The sequence below is a fragment of the Lycium ferocissimum genome, chromosome 6 (genome assembly GCF_029784015.1).
Source record: "Lycium ferocissimum isolate CSIRO_LF1 chromosome 6, AGI_CSIRO_Lferr_CH_V1, whole genome shotgun sequence".
NCBI classification, from domain to species: Eukaryota; Viridiplantae; Streptophyta; class Magnoliopsida; order Solanales; family Solanaceae; genus Lycium; species Lycium ferocissimum.
Genome location: NC_081347.1, coordinates 56,792,485 through 56,807,407, shown reverse-complemented (window position 1 = coordinate 56,807,407; position 14,923 = coordinate 56,792,485). Strand labels below are relative to the sequence as shown.

General features: G+C 33.3%; 1 pseudogene; it reads left to right on the top strand.

The window, feature by feature from the left end:
* LOC132061417 (cytochrome P450 89A2-like) overlaps positions 1–14,923 on the top strand; it is a 27,086-nt pseudogene extending 12,163 nt beyond the window's left edge.

Genomic DNA, 14,923 nt, shown 5'->3' with positions numbered 1-14,923 from the left:
TATATTTTGCAAGTCTCATTTTTAATAATACTATTGTTTAAAGTTTAGCAATATTTATAGTTTATTTTAAATAGCATTTGAAGTCTCTTTTATGCAAATCATCCTACAAGCCTTGATTAAAAAAAAAAATAGCATTTTTATTTAAAGCCGTAGTACATTTTTGAACCTTATTTTAAATAGCGTTACTATATTTTCTTTTAAACTTTAGTAATATTGTAAGTCATTTTCTTAAATTTAATCACTACTTTTAACCTTAATTAATTAACCTAAGTTTGACCGGTAAACCGTAGTTAACGGATCCTAGAGGATGCCTAACCCCTTCCCTGTAGGATAATTAGAACCCTTACCTAGAATCGAAACTTAAGCAGACCATTAATGGATTTAATTAGCTTTACCTTAGTTAATAAAATAGGTGCCCTAATTCACCTTAAAATTAATTAGGTGGTGATTCCTTAAAATAAGCAAAAATAGGAATCTCCAATATGTTGTACCTAGTTTAGCCCGTTTAAATGGGGTATAACAAGGGGTAGTCACATGTGAGGTTGCATAAGCATTATTGTGAGGGTTGCATAAGCATTATTGTAAGGGTGAGGGGTTATGAGAGTTATATATATATAATTTGTCTGAAACATGGAAACATGTAGGATTTTCATGGGATTGATCATAATAGTTAATAACCTGCATTTAAGAACCCATGGAATGTAACGTATGGGTTTTCATGGATTACAGATAGATTCTCAATAACCAGAAGGGAATATTAAGAAAACAATAACGAACTATTAATACAAACATGGTATATCATGGTACATGTACTTAAGATTATCATGAACATGTCTAGAACCCTAGTTTTTCATGAACATGTCTAGAACCCTAGTTTTGGTGAACTTTTGTATAAACATAGAAGAATATGGTGTGGGGAAGAACAATGATGTTCCTACACGTAGATAGAAACCCTACATACCTGTAACGCTCCAAAATTTGTATAAAAGTCTGAACATTGAGAAGAAGTCCCAAAGCCTTAGTCTTGAATGCTTGTGATGGGTTTTCTTGAAAACCCTAGGTTAGGAATAATGAATTCTTATTTAGAAATCATAGATATAGGTTAGAATTCACTTGAAAGGCTTGGAATAGACTTACCTTTGCGTATGCGAGTGATGGGAGGAGAAACACTTCGTTCTAGGGCTTAAGAATATGAAAAATAAGAAAAGAAATTGAAGTCCCGTATTTATACTATAGCTGAGTCGAGAAAATGTACGAGCACCATGTACGGCCCGTGCAATAATGTGCGACCCAAACTTGGTGGTCGTATCTGAATGGTGGTTTTCTAGAAACTTACGATTTTCGTGAAAGGACATACGATTTTAAAAATACGGCCCGTACTTATTTTTACGGTCAGTATAAAATGTATGGTCAAGAAGTACGGCCCGTACATATCTTGATCGTATGGTTTTGAAAATGTACGGTCCGTATATCTTGACCGTATCTCGATTGACAAATTCCGGTGACTTGGATTTTCTGGGAGCGATGTATTCCCAATAAGTACGATCCATACTTATAAGTACGATCCGTATAATTTGACGCAAAACGTGAATCACTGAATAGTAACGAATTTTCAATCCTTACACTTTCCGTTGGTTTCTAAATCCCTGAATCATGAACATAGCTTAGTTTAAAGGTACGAGGTGTTATAACTTCTAAGAAAGCTGAAAATGTACAACTCGATAAACAACCCTAACATAAAATAACTTGAAGACTGTAAAGCATTACACAATTAAACAGGTTCTCCAACTAGGTCATACGTATCAGGCTGCACTTCAGTAGTCAATCAGAACTCTGAATTATTATTTTTGCTTATTTGCTCGAATTATGCTTTTCTCTCTATGTGAGTGCGTCGTTTCTTCCAATAAAGACTTGCATTTATATAGTTATTGGTGAGTAGCAATTCGGCTAAACACAAACACATATTTGATAAGGCCCATGAGGAGAGATAATGTTTGACATGGAGGCAACCTGTTGCTTGTCATACGGCTTGATATGTGCACTGTAGGAGTCTGGAGTTTATCTCAAATAACTCTTCCAAGGACTCCTATAGCTTGTCCGCTAAGTCCATATCTCGAGATTTTTTAATCCAAGAGTTTTACTTGCATCTGGACCCTGAGCTGGAATACGTCCATTGACCTGATTCATTTACTTTGTCAATCATCAAAACATATATGGTCCAACACATTTCATGCGATTCGCCACGAGTACGTCAAGACAAATAAGGGACATGTAACCTAAAGAAGTCGGCTTGCCTATTGCAAAATAAAATAATTGTGCTGACTTTAGTTCATAAATATTATTTCGTGAATAATTCTTACTTCGTGTACTTATCCATTATAAATTGCTTTTACCTTTTGCTTGTCTTCTTCTACAGCTCCGAGAGCGGATACATTATGTTGTTTATTATGTTGATATGATACAAGTGACACGACAATCCAGAAACAGATTAGTTTTTAATGTAGTTTATCTTGTAAAATGCATGACTAATGGTTGTTCAGAGTCTCAGAGTCACGACCCAATTCACCTAAGTTTTGATGGAGAACCACACAACATGCATAGGCTCAAAATAAAAGAAAATAACATAAATAAAAGGAGCCGAATACCCCAAAAACAAATACAATCACCCACAAACTAGTGTCAGAAATCATGAACACGCAGGGTTTAATGCATATGTACAGTGATGACAAGCTAGCATGCGATCCTACACACACATATATATATAGTCTATGATAGTATGATGTTAAACTAGCATGTACGAGTGTCACGACCCAAATCTAGCACCTAGGCTATGACATGGCGCCCAACAAGCCACCACCTCACCAGGCGACCCCACTATGCTAACATGCTCAGAACGGTAAGACAAAAGAGATACTACAGTAATATGATATAGCATAAATGTTGTAATGAAGATAATATCTGATATGTACCGTACAAACCGTAATATCCAAAAGCTATAGAGTAAGTCATGCAACTAATCATTGGGTACAGTGTACGAGACGCAGCTCGAAAGTAAAGATAATACCGAATAAAAAATGATAATGTCTAAAAATTAATAGGTGCTTAAAATATATATTATCAAAAAACAAACAAAGAAATTAAATCATAATAAGGATTGAGTGGGTTAAGTTATGACCCACTTTTTAATCCATTTTAGTCCAACCTATTTCAACCCAAGTAATTTTTGGATAGATTAATGACCCATTCATTTATTAACTCAGTCAATTTTAACGCGTCCAAATTCAGCACACCACTCCCATCTTACACCCGTGGATATAACAAGCATAGTTTAAATTTTGCTTTTTATTCCTTAATAGAAGGAAAGTTATGTTTGATGTATAGGAAAGGCAGAACTGGAAAAAGAAGAAATCAAGAACTGAAAGGGAGCAAGAACCTTATACCTATCCCAATTTTTAGCTCATTGAACATGTATATGGACAGCTACTGTATAAATAGATACAAGGCTCAGTTTTTAACCAAATCCATATTCTTAGAATCATGTCACGGCAAAAAATTATTAACAGTTGGGAAATCATAGTACTAAAATATAATGAGACCTTTTTTATGTGAATTATATATCCTTGTTTTTTCTTCTAAAAAGTTTTACCCTAATTAATATGTTATGACATTATTGCAAGGAATAAAACTTGAATCCCACATCGATTAAATAGACATTTTTTTGTGCGGATTGTCCTTCAAAGGCACTGGTCTTTAATTTTTGTCCCTCAAATTGATGGTCTTTAATTTTTGCCTTTCGCCTAATACCCCGAGGTTCTGGGTTCGAACTCCAGCTCAGTAAAAAAAAAAAAATCGCCAGGCAGAAATTTGTAGCAAAGTTAGGCCTATTCGAACAAAAGTTAAACCTTAAGGAAAACTTTTACCCAAAATTAGGGGTAAAAGTTAGGCCTTAAAACAAAGATTTATAAAATTCCAACTAAGTAAAAAAAGTATTAAAAAAAAAAATTACCTGAAGGCAAAACTTTGTCTGCCTTATGTTTGAAGGCAAAATTCTGTCTTAAGGTAAAGTTTGAAACTTTACCTTATAATTTTTTTTAAAACTTTTTACTGAGCGGAGTTCCAATCAGAAACAAAAATTAAAGACTAGTGCCTTTGAAGGGAAATTATACAAATGACCTTTAAATAGGAAGCCGATATGGAGCTTATATAGCATTGGGCTCTTCCACCTCATTAGCTAGCTCTTGGGGTGTGTTTCTCCTAAGAATAAGATTGTATCAGTGGTACTGGTATCAGATTCACCCATCACCCTCCGTGCCCATCGTGCCTTGAATGGTGACGCCGCCGGGCTCTCCCACCTCAATAGCTAGGTTTGGGGTGCGGCTCTTTTAAGGTTGTATCATAATACTCTTCAACTTGAAATAGTAAAGGTAGATTTTCAAAAAAGTAATAACATTTTGTTTTTCTAAACATCAAATACTTAGAAATAAATTCAATTTGAAGAAACAACTAGTATTTGAGATGGGGAAGCACTATTCTAAGAAAGTAGGAGTAATTTTTTCCAGTGTGGACATTGACATCCTAAAGTGAAACAGAGAATTATCATCTGCTTGTGAATATCATTTACCATAATCGCAATTGGCAACTGCACCGATAGCATATTCTGATGTCAACTGGTGTTAGATATTCGTTTTGGTCCCACTTTTGGGGTACTCTCTACCAAGAGTAATGTCACTGAAACCAGCATGGTCTAATAACAATTTTGAAGAAGCATTAAACACACAAGATATTTAGCAGAAGGCAAAAATACCGGTCTCAAAGCTGCATATTCATTCCTCTAAATATTACAAACAGATGCCTCTTCCTAAGAGGACATACATCTCTAGTCTATTACAAACAACAAAACTGTAGCTGCTAATCAGTTAGTTCACCTCTCCATGCAGCTCGTCTTGGCTTACAAGCAGCAAAAGTGCCTAATGAACTATAAATATAGTGGAGAAACACCTTTTATTCGTGATTTTTTTTTATCTTACTGTAATCATTTTTGCTCTTTTTTTTTTTTTTTGAACTGTGGGAGGGGTGGTTATTGTTGGTTTTACTTGAGCTGCTGATGTCTAGCTGCATAAATGAAATCATGAATCAGTTATATAATGCACAAGGAACTGCCAATAACTACAGAAGGAAGAGTATTAACAAGTATAACACCACAATTTCTAAGTGAACTCAAATGCAAAGCACTCACATAGATACAGATAGCATCACTAAATTGGTGAAATTATGGGTTCAGTGGTAAATGGTTTACTCACAAATGTGGGATTAGAATAGAACTTTACTTTTATCTCCTGTTTACAAAAAGCCAGGTCCTCCTATGCTACAAAGAGTCAGGTTATATGTTTTCCTTTTCCCGACAAACAAAGGTTTGATTGATAACAAGATCTTTCACTTCACCACAACAGGAACTCCGCTAACCTTCTTGTCTAGTTGGTCTAACTAGAGGATCCTCTCCTCCCTATCCATTACTAATGGACTTGGAATACAATTCACCGGAGGAAACACGATACCGAGAAGTATGCTTAAAACGGAAGCACTAAAATTTTGCCTTTTCTTGCTTTGGTAGCACACTTCCAGAAGAGTTGGACTCCTTTAAAGAGTTCTACTGCTTGATCTGTTCTTAGGGTGGGTGAGGAAAGTGGAGGGACGCTTACTCCAGGAAGGCCAAGTACTTGGGTTTACAGCACAGAAACCAAAACCCAACTACAAATTCTCCTATAAGGAAAGATATTGCATTAGGTATGTAAACCCACACTGATTGTCCTACTATTCCATTTTTCCAGTTCAAAATACCGTTCACTTCTGAAAATAAAGATTTCCTCATTCTAAACACCACCTTCCAATTACATAGGAAATGAAGGTACTACAAAACCCACTTCTATGACTCAATTTATCAAACATTAACTTCAAGTATATTTGTGGAACCACTCAGCAATAACATAATTACAATTCTGTCTCTATTTTCAGGCCCAATGAAATTATAAAACCTGCAATTCCGGTGGAGGAGTTTATCCACCTGATATACAACCTTACATGATCACTGTTGATGTCATTAGACCAAGTTTAGTACTTTAGTTTGCCCCAGGAATACACCATACTAAAGGCTGCCTAATGCTACTGACAGTGGGAAATGGAATTCTAGGCACTTTAGGTACAGTCAAACCTCTCTATTACGCCACCGTTTGTTCGAACATTTTTGAGCTGCTATAGTGAAATGCTTTTATAGAGAATGTATAATATAGCATAACATGAAAAATCGGTTCCAAAGAAAACTTGACCGTTATAGTGAAGTGTTGTTATAGAGGATAGTTATCATAGAGAGGTCTGACTGTATTAGGACACCAGATATTACATACTCTCTCATAAATCTTGTATCCGTGCTTCCACGGCATACTTTTGTGCACACAAGACTCTAGCATCTTATATAGAAAGATCACATCAAGGAGGATACCATCGTTTAAAATGTCTGACCCTATGGAGCGCTAGAAAACAAAATCCATCCAGAGTATTTGAGCAATCTCGTAAAGGCATTGTATGGCTTAAACATGCAGCCAAGGTGAGGTAAATAACAATACCAGAGATTCTTCTTCAGCAAATTGTTGTTTTGTTGTCCATTAACTACTACTAAATAATCTTCAGTCATTTTGTTAAAACATGACAAGTTCTTTATTGGGTACTAAGGCAGTATAAGTTCAACTACAAGATGAATATGGCAAAAAATGATATTTGCAAAGAAGAAAAATTATGGAATTTCACATCCTTCTTTTACAACAAATACATAACTCAATCAATACCTTGAAGGTAACTTTGCATCACCCTGATCCAAATTTTGGTCCATAAGCAATATACATGATCTTATCCATTTAAAAAGCGGGATTTTAGATCAAATTTGTTTGTCCTCGCATTTATTCTTTGGTTCATAAAAGAGTTAATGGTCAAAAACACACCTAAACTATCCCTTTTCTCGAGTTTCATACCTCAACTATCCATTGATCCATTTACCTCCCTAAATTATCGTTCTCTTTGTAGTAAAACACACCTCTATGCTAAGTTGGCCTCCACGCGCCTATTGTCGATTGGGAACAAATTTTTGGGCCCAGCTGTGTTTATACAAAGGGAGTGATAGTTTAGGTAGGTAAAGGGGACAATGGATAGTTGAGGTTTGAAACTCGCAAAAAAGTAAAAGTTTAGGTGTGCTTTTGACCATTAACAACAACAACAACAAAGCCACTGTGATCCACAAGTGAGGTCTGGAGAGGTAGATGTACGCAGACCTTACCCCTACCTTTATTTTTTATTTTTTCACAAATTGTGCAAATAACATCACTGGTCCCTACCTTTGACTAAATTTCGGAACTGAATTAAACAAAATTAATTCTCTTGGGAACGAAAAATGCCAATTATTGGGACTGAACGAGCAATAGAGTCTAATAATCTAAGGAAAAGAGATTTATTTTCCAAGAAAAGTGAAATTTGGAACACCCATAAACAATAATCAAGAAAAAATAACAAATCTTCATACCTAAATCCATAAACTGGCTTGGTTTTGGTTCAAGAAAGTTGCTTGGCGTTCTGGTAGAAAGCAGCAGAGCATAAGATTGATGCAATGAAAGCGAAAATTCCCAACCCAATCATGAGGGAAAAACCAGCAACCACCAAGTCCATCAAGAATTGCAAGCTTATTCCCATCACCAACATTTTCTTGTATTTCTCTATATGTTTAGCTTAATTTCTAATAATGGGTCATTTCATATTTTGGTATTTATAGAGAGAAGGATATATAGTAGATGGATAAGAATGGGTTTTTTGGCACCCCGAGAACTGAAATGCAAAGACAACAAAGCATGTGACGAATAGTTGCAGAAAACGCATTGGGAAGGTTGACAAATAATTAGCAATTCAAGATTCATGTGTGTGCCTCCTTAACCGGGTTTTTTCTAGTGGGCCAGTCCATATTTTTTCCTTTTTCAAAAATCAAATTTTTGCACCTCATATTTGTGGCATTTAATTTTTTTCCTCCTACTCATTTAATGAAAATATCTGCTTCGCTCGGCATAACTTCTATAACATTTTTATCTTCGGTAACTGAACTTTTGCGGCGCTCTATATAAGTTCTGTAGGAATTAAGCTATGCGGCATAAATTGTGTAATATTTTTCAGATTATGTTGAGTGTTAAAAGTTTTATCTTTTCGGATCTAACTTTTGTGGATGTGATGATACATATAGCTAAGCTAAACGCTAACTATGCTGAGCGAAATCTAAACGTATGTCCTTTTCAGATTATGTTAAATAATGAAAGTTTTGCCTTGTCTGACATAACTTGTGAAATGTTCTGATGCATATGCCGAAGCTAAATACTAACGATGCCGGTCGAATTTAACTTATGTCGCGCCAAAAGTGATCAAGGGAAAAAATTAAAGACCAAAAATTTTAGGGGGAAAAATTAAAGACCGCCCTAAAATAGGGGCATTTGTCCGAATAACCCTTTGAGAATTTATTACTCCAGCAGTCTCAATTTATTTGACACCTTTTTTTTTTAAGTCAATCAAAAGAAGAATGACATTTTTTCATACTTAGTACTCCATCAGTCCCATTTTATATGTGGGTGTTTTACTGCGCATGAAGTTTAAGAAATAAATGAAAACTATTAAAACTTGTGGTGTTCAAATCATAGAGATTTGTGTGGTTAGAAATCATTTCATTAAGGGTAAAAAAGTAAATTTAAAGCTGAAATGTTACTGAATAAAAGAAAGGTGTGATTTTTTTTTTTTTTTTTGGGGAAATGACTAAAAAGAAAAGAATGTCGCATAAATTGGGATGGAGGGAGTAACTATTTAACTTTAAACTTTCCATTTAACCCGTAATGAAATAATTTATAGCCACAAAAACTTTTATGACTTATTTTAGATCATCAGTTTAAAAATCTTCCTTTTCCCTTAACTTCGTACCCAGTCGAACACCTTCACATAAATTGGTCAATAATAATTTTGTGGTGGTGGTATATCGAAGATTCTCTGATGCGAAAATGGATATTTGAGTGATGTATCTATATCCCCCTGAATATCTGTGTATCTTTATATATATATCCGCATATCTCATGTATATCACGTATATATGTGTATATCCATGAAAATGTGTGATACATATGATATACACATGTGATATATTATCGTAGTGACATTTTTCAAGTTGAGTTGTTACCTGAATTTTGCCTCCAAATCAGTTCAAGCCGCCTCTAATTTTCCTCAAGTTTTGTACATAGTGTCTTCCAAGTGTCCCCAAAGAATTCCAACCACATCGAGAAAAGTATTAATCAGATGAAAAGTAGAGTTGATAGGGTATGATAGTTTTATTGAAAGTGTTGTTATTACGGTTGATCCATAGTTTTATTAAAAGTGTTGTTATTACGGTTGATCCAAAGGTTCCATAGAGCAATAGGAGAGAGTCCGGCTAGAGGGATATGTAGATTATTGACATTGTAGACATTGCCAAGTAGTATTTGCTGTTCTGTTTCATGAATAAACATTAAATGCTGAATGGAAACAATTAAACATTTTTTTTACTAGTCCAATTCAGCCTACTAAAAGAAGTTTCATCCACCAAACAGTAATAATTTATAATCGCCGTCTCTATATACTTAATATATAACAAGTATGCATAAATTATACAATTTCAATTTTGTAAAAAATAAAGATTAAAAATTACTTTTTGCTGTGGTTTTTGTTGCGCTGATATGACGAATAAATACCATATGTCCTACTACTTAACCTGGAAATTGCGTAGATAATTTTTCGTGAAATTTCCTAAGTAATCAAATTAATACATGTCCATTCCAAGGTAGGGATACGGTCTGCGTACACTTTACCCTCTCCAGACTCCATCTTGTGAGATTATACTGGGTATGATGTTGTTGTCTGTTCTCACGAAAATTGGTTAGTTTTGAGCGTTTAAAGTGGACGAAAAATTAGAGTATGTATTGAGTTTCCTGATCTCGGAAAAAGGAAAAAAGCAAGTATATCAATAACTGTCTCTATTGCCGACTTTTCTTATTTAGTTAGCTTTTTTTTTAATATAGAGAAAGTCGTTGGTAGTCTTAATTTATTATTGGGAAAATTACACCATAAGTCACGCTTCTAGATTTAAGCACGTAATTAGCACAATTCTTAAAGTACATAAAAAATAACAGACTTTATTACTCTTTTGCCATATTAAAAAAAACGTGTGAAGTTAATAATCCCACTAATTTAGGGATTCAATTTTATCCTCGTACTCTTTATTATTATTATTATTATTATTATTATTATTATTATTATTATTATTATTATTATTATTTTCATTTCTATCTCTTCTTTAGTTGATACACCAGCATTTGTTACTTACGGTTAAAGCAAGGACCACTAATTAAGAAATTACTTTGTATCCTAATTAATTCATATCATTTTCTCTTTCATCATCATCTTTTTCACTAATTAAAAAAACAGTTTACGGCTAATAATCCTAATTAACACATTTCCTTTCTCTTCCATCATTATTTTCTTCACTAATTACGGAATTCGTTTACTATTAATGATCCTTATTTTCAAACTAGTAAACTTATCCGCGCTTCGCGCGGTGGTACTATCGACATAGTCTCTAGTCCTTTTTCTAATGCTCGGAGATAAAAAATAAAACTTTTGATTTAGTGACTTTTTACATTTATATTTTTCATGCTTAATTTAAAAATCAGCTTTTAAGTTGGTACTCTCTCGCTGTCTCGTCCTCTTCTTTCAACATTATTTATTTTCATTTAGCTAATAAAAATTACATGCCAATAAATTACATAGCAAAACACTTTAATATTTCTTGAAGGAGTCTTTTCTTAATGATCTTTGTTCTTATAATTTTGTACGTCTTTTTTAGATTTGTTCTCCTTTTATATACTTTATTTTTTACATTCAACCACAAAATAGCCTTATAAATTTAGAAAGCTCAAACACATCAAATTTTTTATCAACCTCTTTGTCCAACAAATATAATTTTGAAACATCTGTTATGGATTTACAATCTAATCTTTATTTATATAAATCTAATTTTAAGAATAAAATATAGATATTCAAATATTTAAGAAAACATATTATATGTTGTACACCATAATATACATTTTTCATTTTTATGAAACTATTGGCGAAACAACATCTTTAAAACACCATAAAAAAATTCTATATAGCAGATTTTGGAGGAAGTTAAGTCCTTTTTGTGGTTCCGACTTTTTTCTATTGTTTGCATATGCGTAGGAAAACAATGACATACTTTTCATGTTATCATTTGTTTGGGGGGCATGTAAAGATAATTATACACACACTCTCTCTCTCTCTCCCCCTATTGTGAGCAATGAAGAGATAACGAAAATCAATTTGAATTTAGAAAAACATCACCCCTAAAATTCAAAGTTACTAAATATGAATTAGCACTATAACTATTAAGTTTGGAATAGTAAAAGAGTAACAACACGTATATAATTTATATACCCTTTTTTTTCGAGCTCTTGAGGAGTGAATATCTTTCTCTCTGATATTATCGTCACCTATTAGAAACTCAAAATCATTTTAAAAGCAAACACAATAAATAAAATAAAACATAATCTACAACAATGTGCATCACGAAAAAATACCTCGAAAGATTATTACCTTTGTTTTGTAATTCTCACTGTCTTGTGAATTTACCCTCCAAATCAACCTACATAAAAAGAAATTCTACAACAATGTGCATCACTTCTATCTTGCTTTGCAAAATTCATTTTCTCGTGTGATTTACCCTCCTACTGAACCTACAACCATTTTCGTTCGCCTCAGAAGAGTACATACTTTTTGTATTTCCAAAACGAAATACGTGAAAAAGCTCACCAATTGTATAGAAGAGTCAGATAAGAGTACGAAAAAGAAAATGATGAGCAAAAAAGCACTCACGTTGGGGAAAAAGGAAAAGAAAAGGAGGAAACTTTCTGTGCAGAGATTTTGGGATGAGGAGAGTGAAAATGATAAATGAGAAAGAAGAGAAAAAAATTATGCAATGAATTAGATATGTTTTTGTATTTATAGTAATAATAAAATTAGTATTGATAAATGAATACATCAATTGATTGTACTAAAAGTAGTATTACGTGCACTACTATTGAATGCATTAACCGATCATTGTAACAAAATTAGTATTAAGTGCACTAATTTTCATAAAAATCATTTGGGAAGAATGTTCTTCTTTTCAACGGAAGGATTGGCTGACTCTTCATTGTCATCCATTTCCTGCAATTCTTAATTGCCTTCATAACTTTTCATTTTCCTCTCTATTAAAACAATAATAACGAATAGAAGAGCAAGAGAGTAAGATAATTAAGAGGTATAATTAAGAGAATTAAGTGAGTAATGTTTTGATTTTTTTAATATAGAATATTAATTTTTAAATAAGGAAAAATTCAAAAAAAGGAGAAAAAAGATAAATGCCAATGGAGGTCATAGAGAGGTGCCACATAGGATTGTCTATGCCTAGCTTTATATTATATATAGATTTGTTATATATGTTATACCATGTATATTTTTATTATACTGTATATATATATATGGTACAAATATATTTTTGTCAAAATACCATGTATATTAATGGTATAAATATATTTTTGTGAACATACCATACATATTTATGGGATAAAACATGTTACACGAAAAATATTTTTTAGTTGAAAAAATACCATGAATATTTATGGTATAATTTATTTTTGTGAAAATACCATGTATATTTATGGTATAAATATTCTTTTGTAAAATTACCGTGTATATTTATGGTGTATATATATTTTTGTGATATAAGTATATTTCTGTAGTATATGTTACATATAAATACATAATTTTTATGTGTATAATTAGATAAATACACATATGCTGGAAACTTTTATTATTTCTGAAAAATATATCTTAGAAAAGGAAAGGATGAATAAAAATTTGAATGATTGTTTTAGTTATGAAAGATAAATATATTTCCAAAAAAATAGGAAGACTTTCGTTTGGAATTGATCCTAGTTCAGCTTAATTCTAGGGATTGTTTTTGGAAGGTCTTAATTTTTTACTTGCTATGAAATGAAAACTAACTAATGCTGCTACGATTTAGGAATTATTTTTTTAACTATTGTCTAGTTATATTTTTTTCCCTTTATTATTGGCTCTTTTGAATAGAGAAAAGATGTTTTCGCCTTTTTAATTTTTTCAATTCCTCAGGGTAGTGAGCCTAATGATTAAAGTTATTTTTTGTTGTGGTTTCTGTTGCACTGATATCTCGTGTAATTCTTTCTTTCCTACTACTAAACCTAACCACCGCTTAAATTATTTTGCTTGGGATTTCCTATGTAACCAAATCAATACCTTTTATTTCACATGAGCAAAGATTTGTTTTGAGCGTTTGAAGTGGATGAATAACCAGCATACACAATCGAGTTGCCCAATCTCATCGAAAAATGAAAAAAAGAAGTATATCTTTAATCGCCTTTATTCCTGACTTTATATTACTATTTAGTTATCCGTTTTTAATAAGAGAAATAAGTTGTTGGTAGCTTTGATTTATTACTAGCTCTTTTGAATAGAGAGAATACTTTGTTGTCCCTATAAATCATGGATACTTTGTTCATCATTCCCATCACTCTTTAGGGAATTAGAGGAAAAATCTCTCCGCCTTTTAAATTCTGGATTCACCTCAGCGCACATCAAGTCTCCCTCTACAATCTTCATGTCATATATAGAGGATCACATATCACAATGTAGAGTAAAATGAAAATGACAAATGAGGAACACAAACACAACTTAGGCTAATAGATTGGATACATTGTTCATCATTCCCATCACTCTCATATTTCTCTTTAATCATTTCTTCTTCTCCAATACCACAGCTGAGAAATAAATCCATAGCTGATATCGAACTTATACTACAAAAATTCAAGTACAAGTATGGTCCTAATATCACCCTCCAAATAGGGACTACCAGTACTACTATGTTCATTATAAGCAGCCACTCTTTAGCCTACCAGTGCTCTTTACTTGCATTACCGATCGATTTGAAGTAGCAATCACCGAACTATAAACACCGACCCGTGTGGCCCCACATGGAGGTTTCTCTGCCGGAACCTCAGATTGGAAATGTTACGTCCCTCTCTCATCAAGTCCCGAGCTAATTGGGCACTACGTATTCTCATTGAAAGGCTACTTGATAGATCTGATTCAAAATGGGAGTGATGGTAATTGATCATATTAAGCATGCCATCTTCTGTCTTCTTGCCTTCATGTGCTTCGGGTACAAGCTTGATGAGGCTCAAATCAACCAAATTGAAGATTGACAACACCAAGCACTTCTTTCTAGCCTTGCTCCGATTCAAAATACTTGACATTTTCCCAGACTTGGAAAATTAATCTTCAAAAACCATGCATTGGAAAGAGCTAATTAAATTACGAAAAGAGATGGAGAGCGTATTCATGCCTCTGATCCAAGCTCGAATAAAGTACAAAGACGAAAAAGCTAACTCTGGAGTTCATCCAAAAGAAGAGGAAACAGTTTCTTATGTCGATACGTTGCTAAATTTGGAATTGCCTGAGGAAACTAGCTAATGAAGAGATTGACAGATTATGTGGTGAGTGCCTCGGGGCAGACAGCGATACAACGACTACGTTGCAGTGGATAATGGCCTACTTGGTTAAGTACCTTGCCATACAGGAAAAACTGTATAAAGAAATACTATGCAAAATTGCGAGAGCACGAGAATCAAAGGGAGAAAATAACAATAAGTTGATAAAAGAGGAGGATTTTAGGTGTCTAGTAAATTTCATATCGTTACAGAAAAATGAACCAAAAGAACAACGGTAG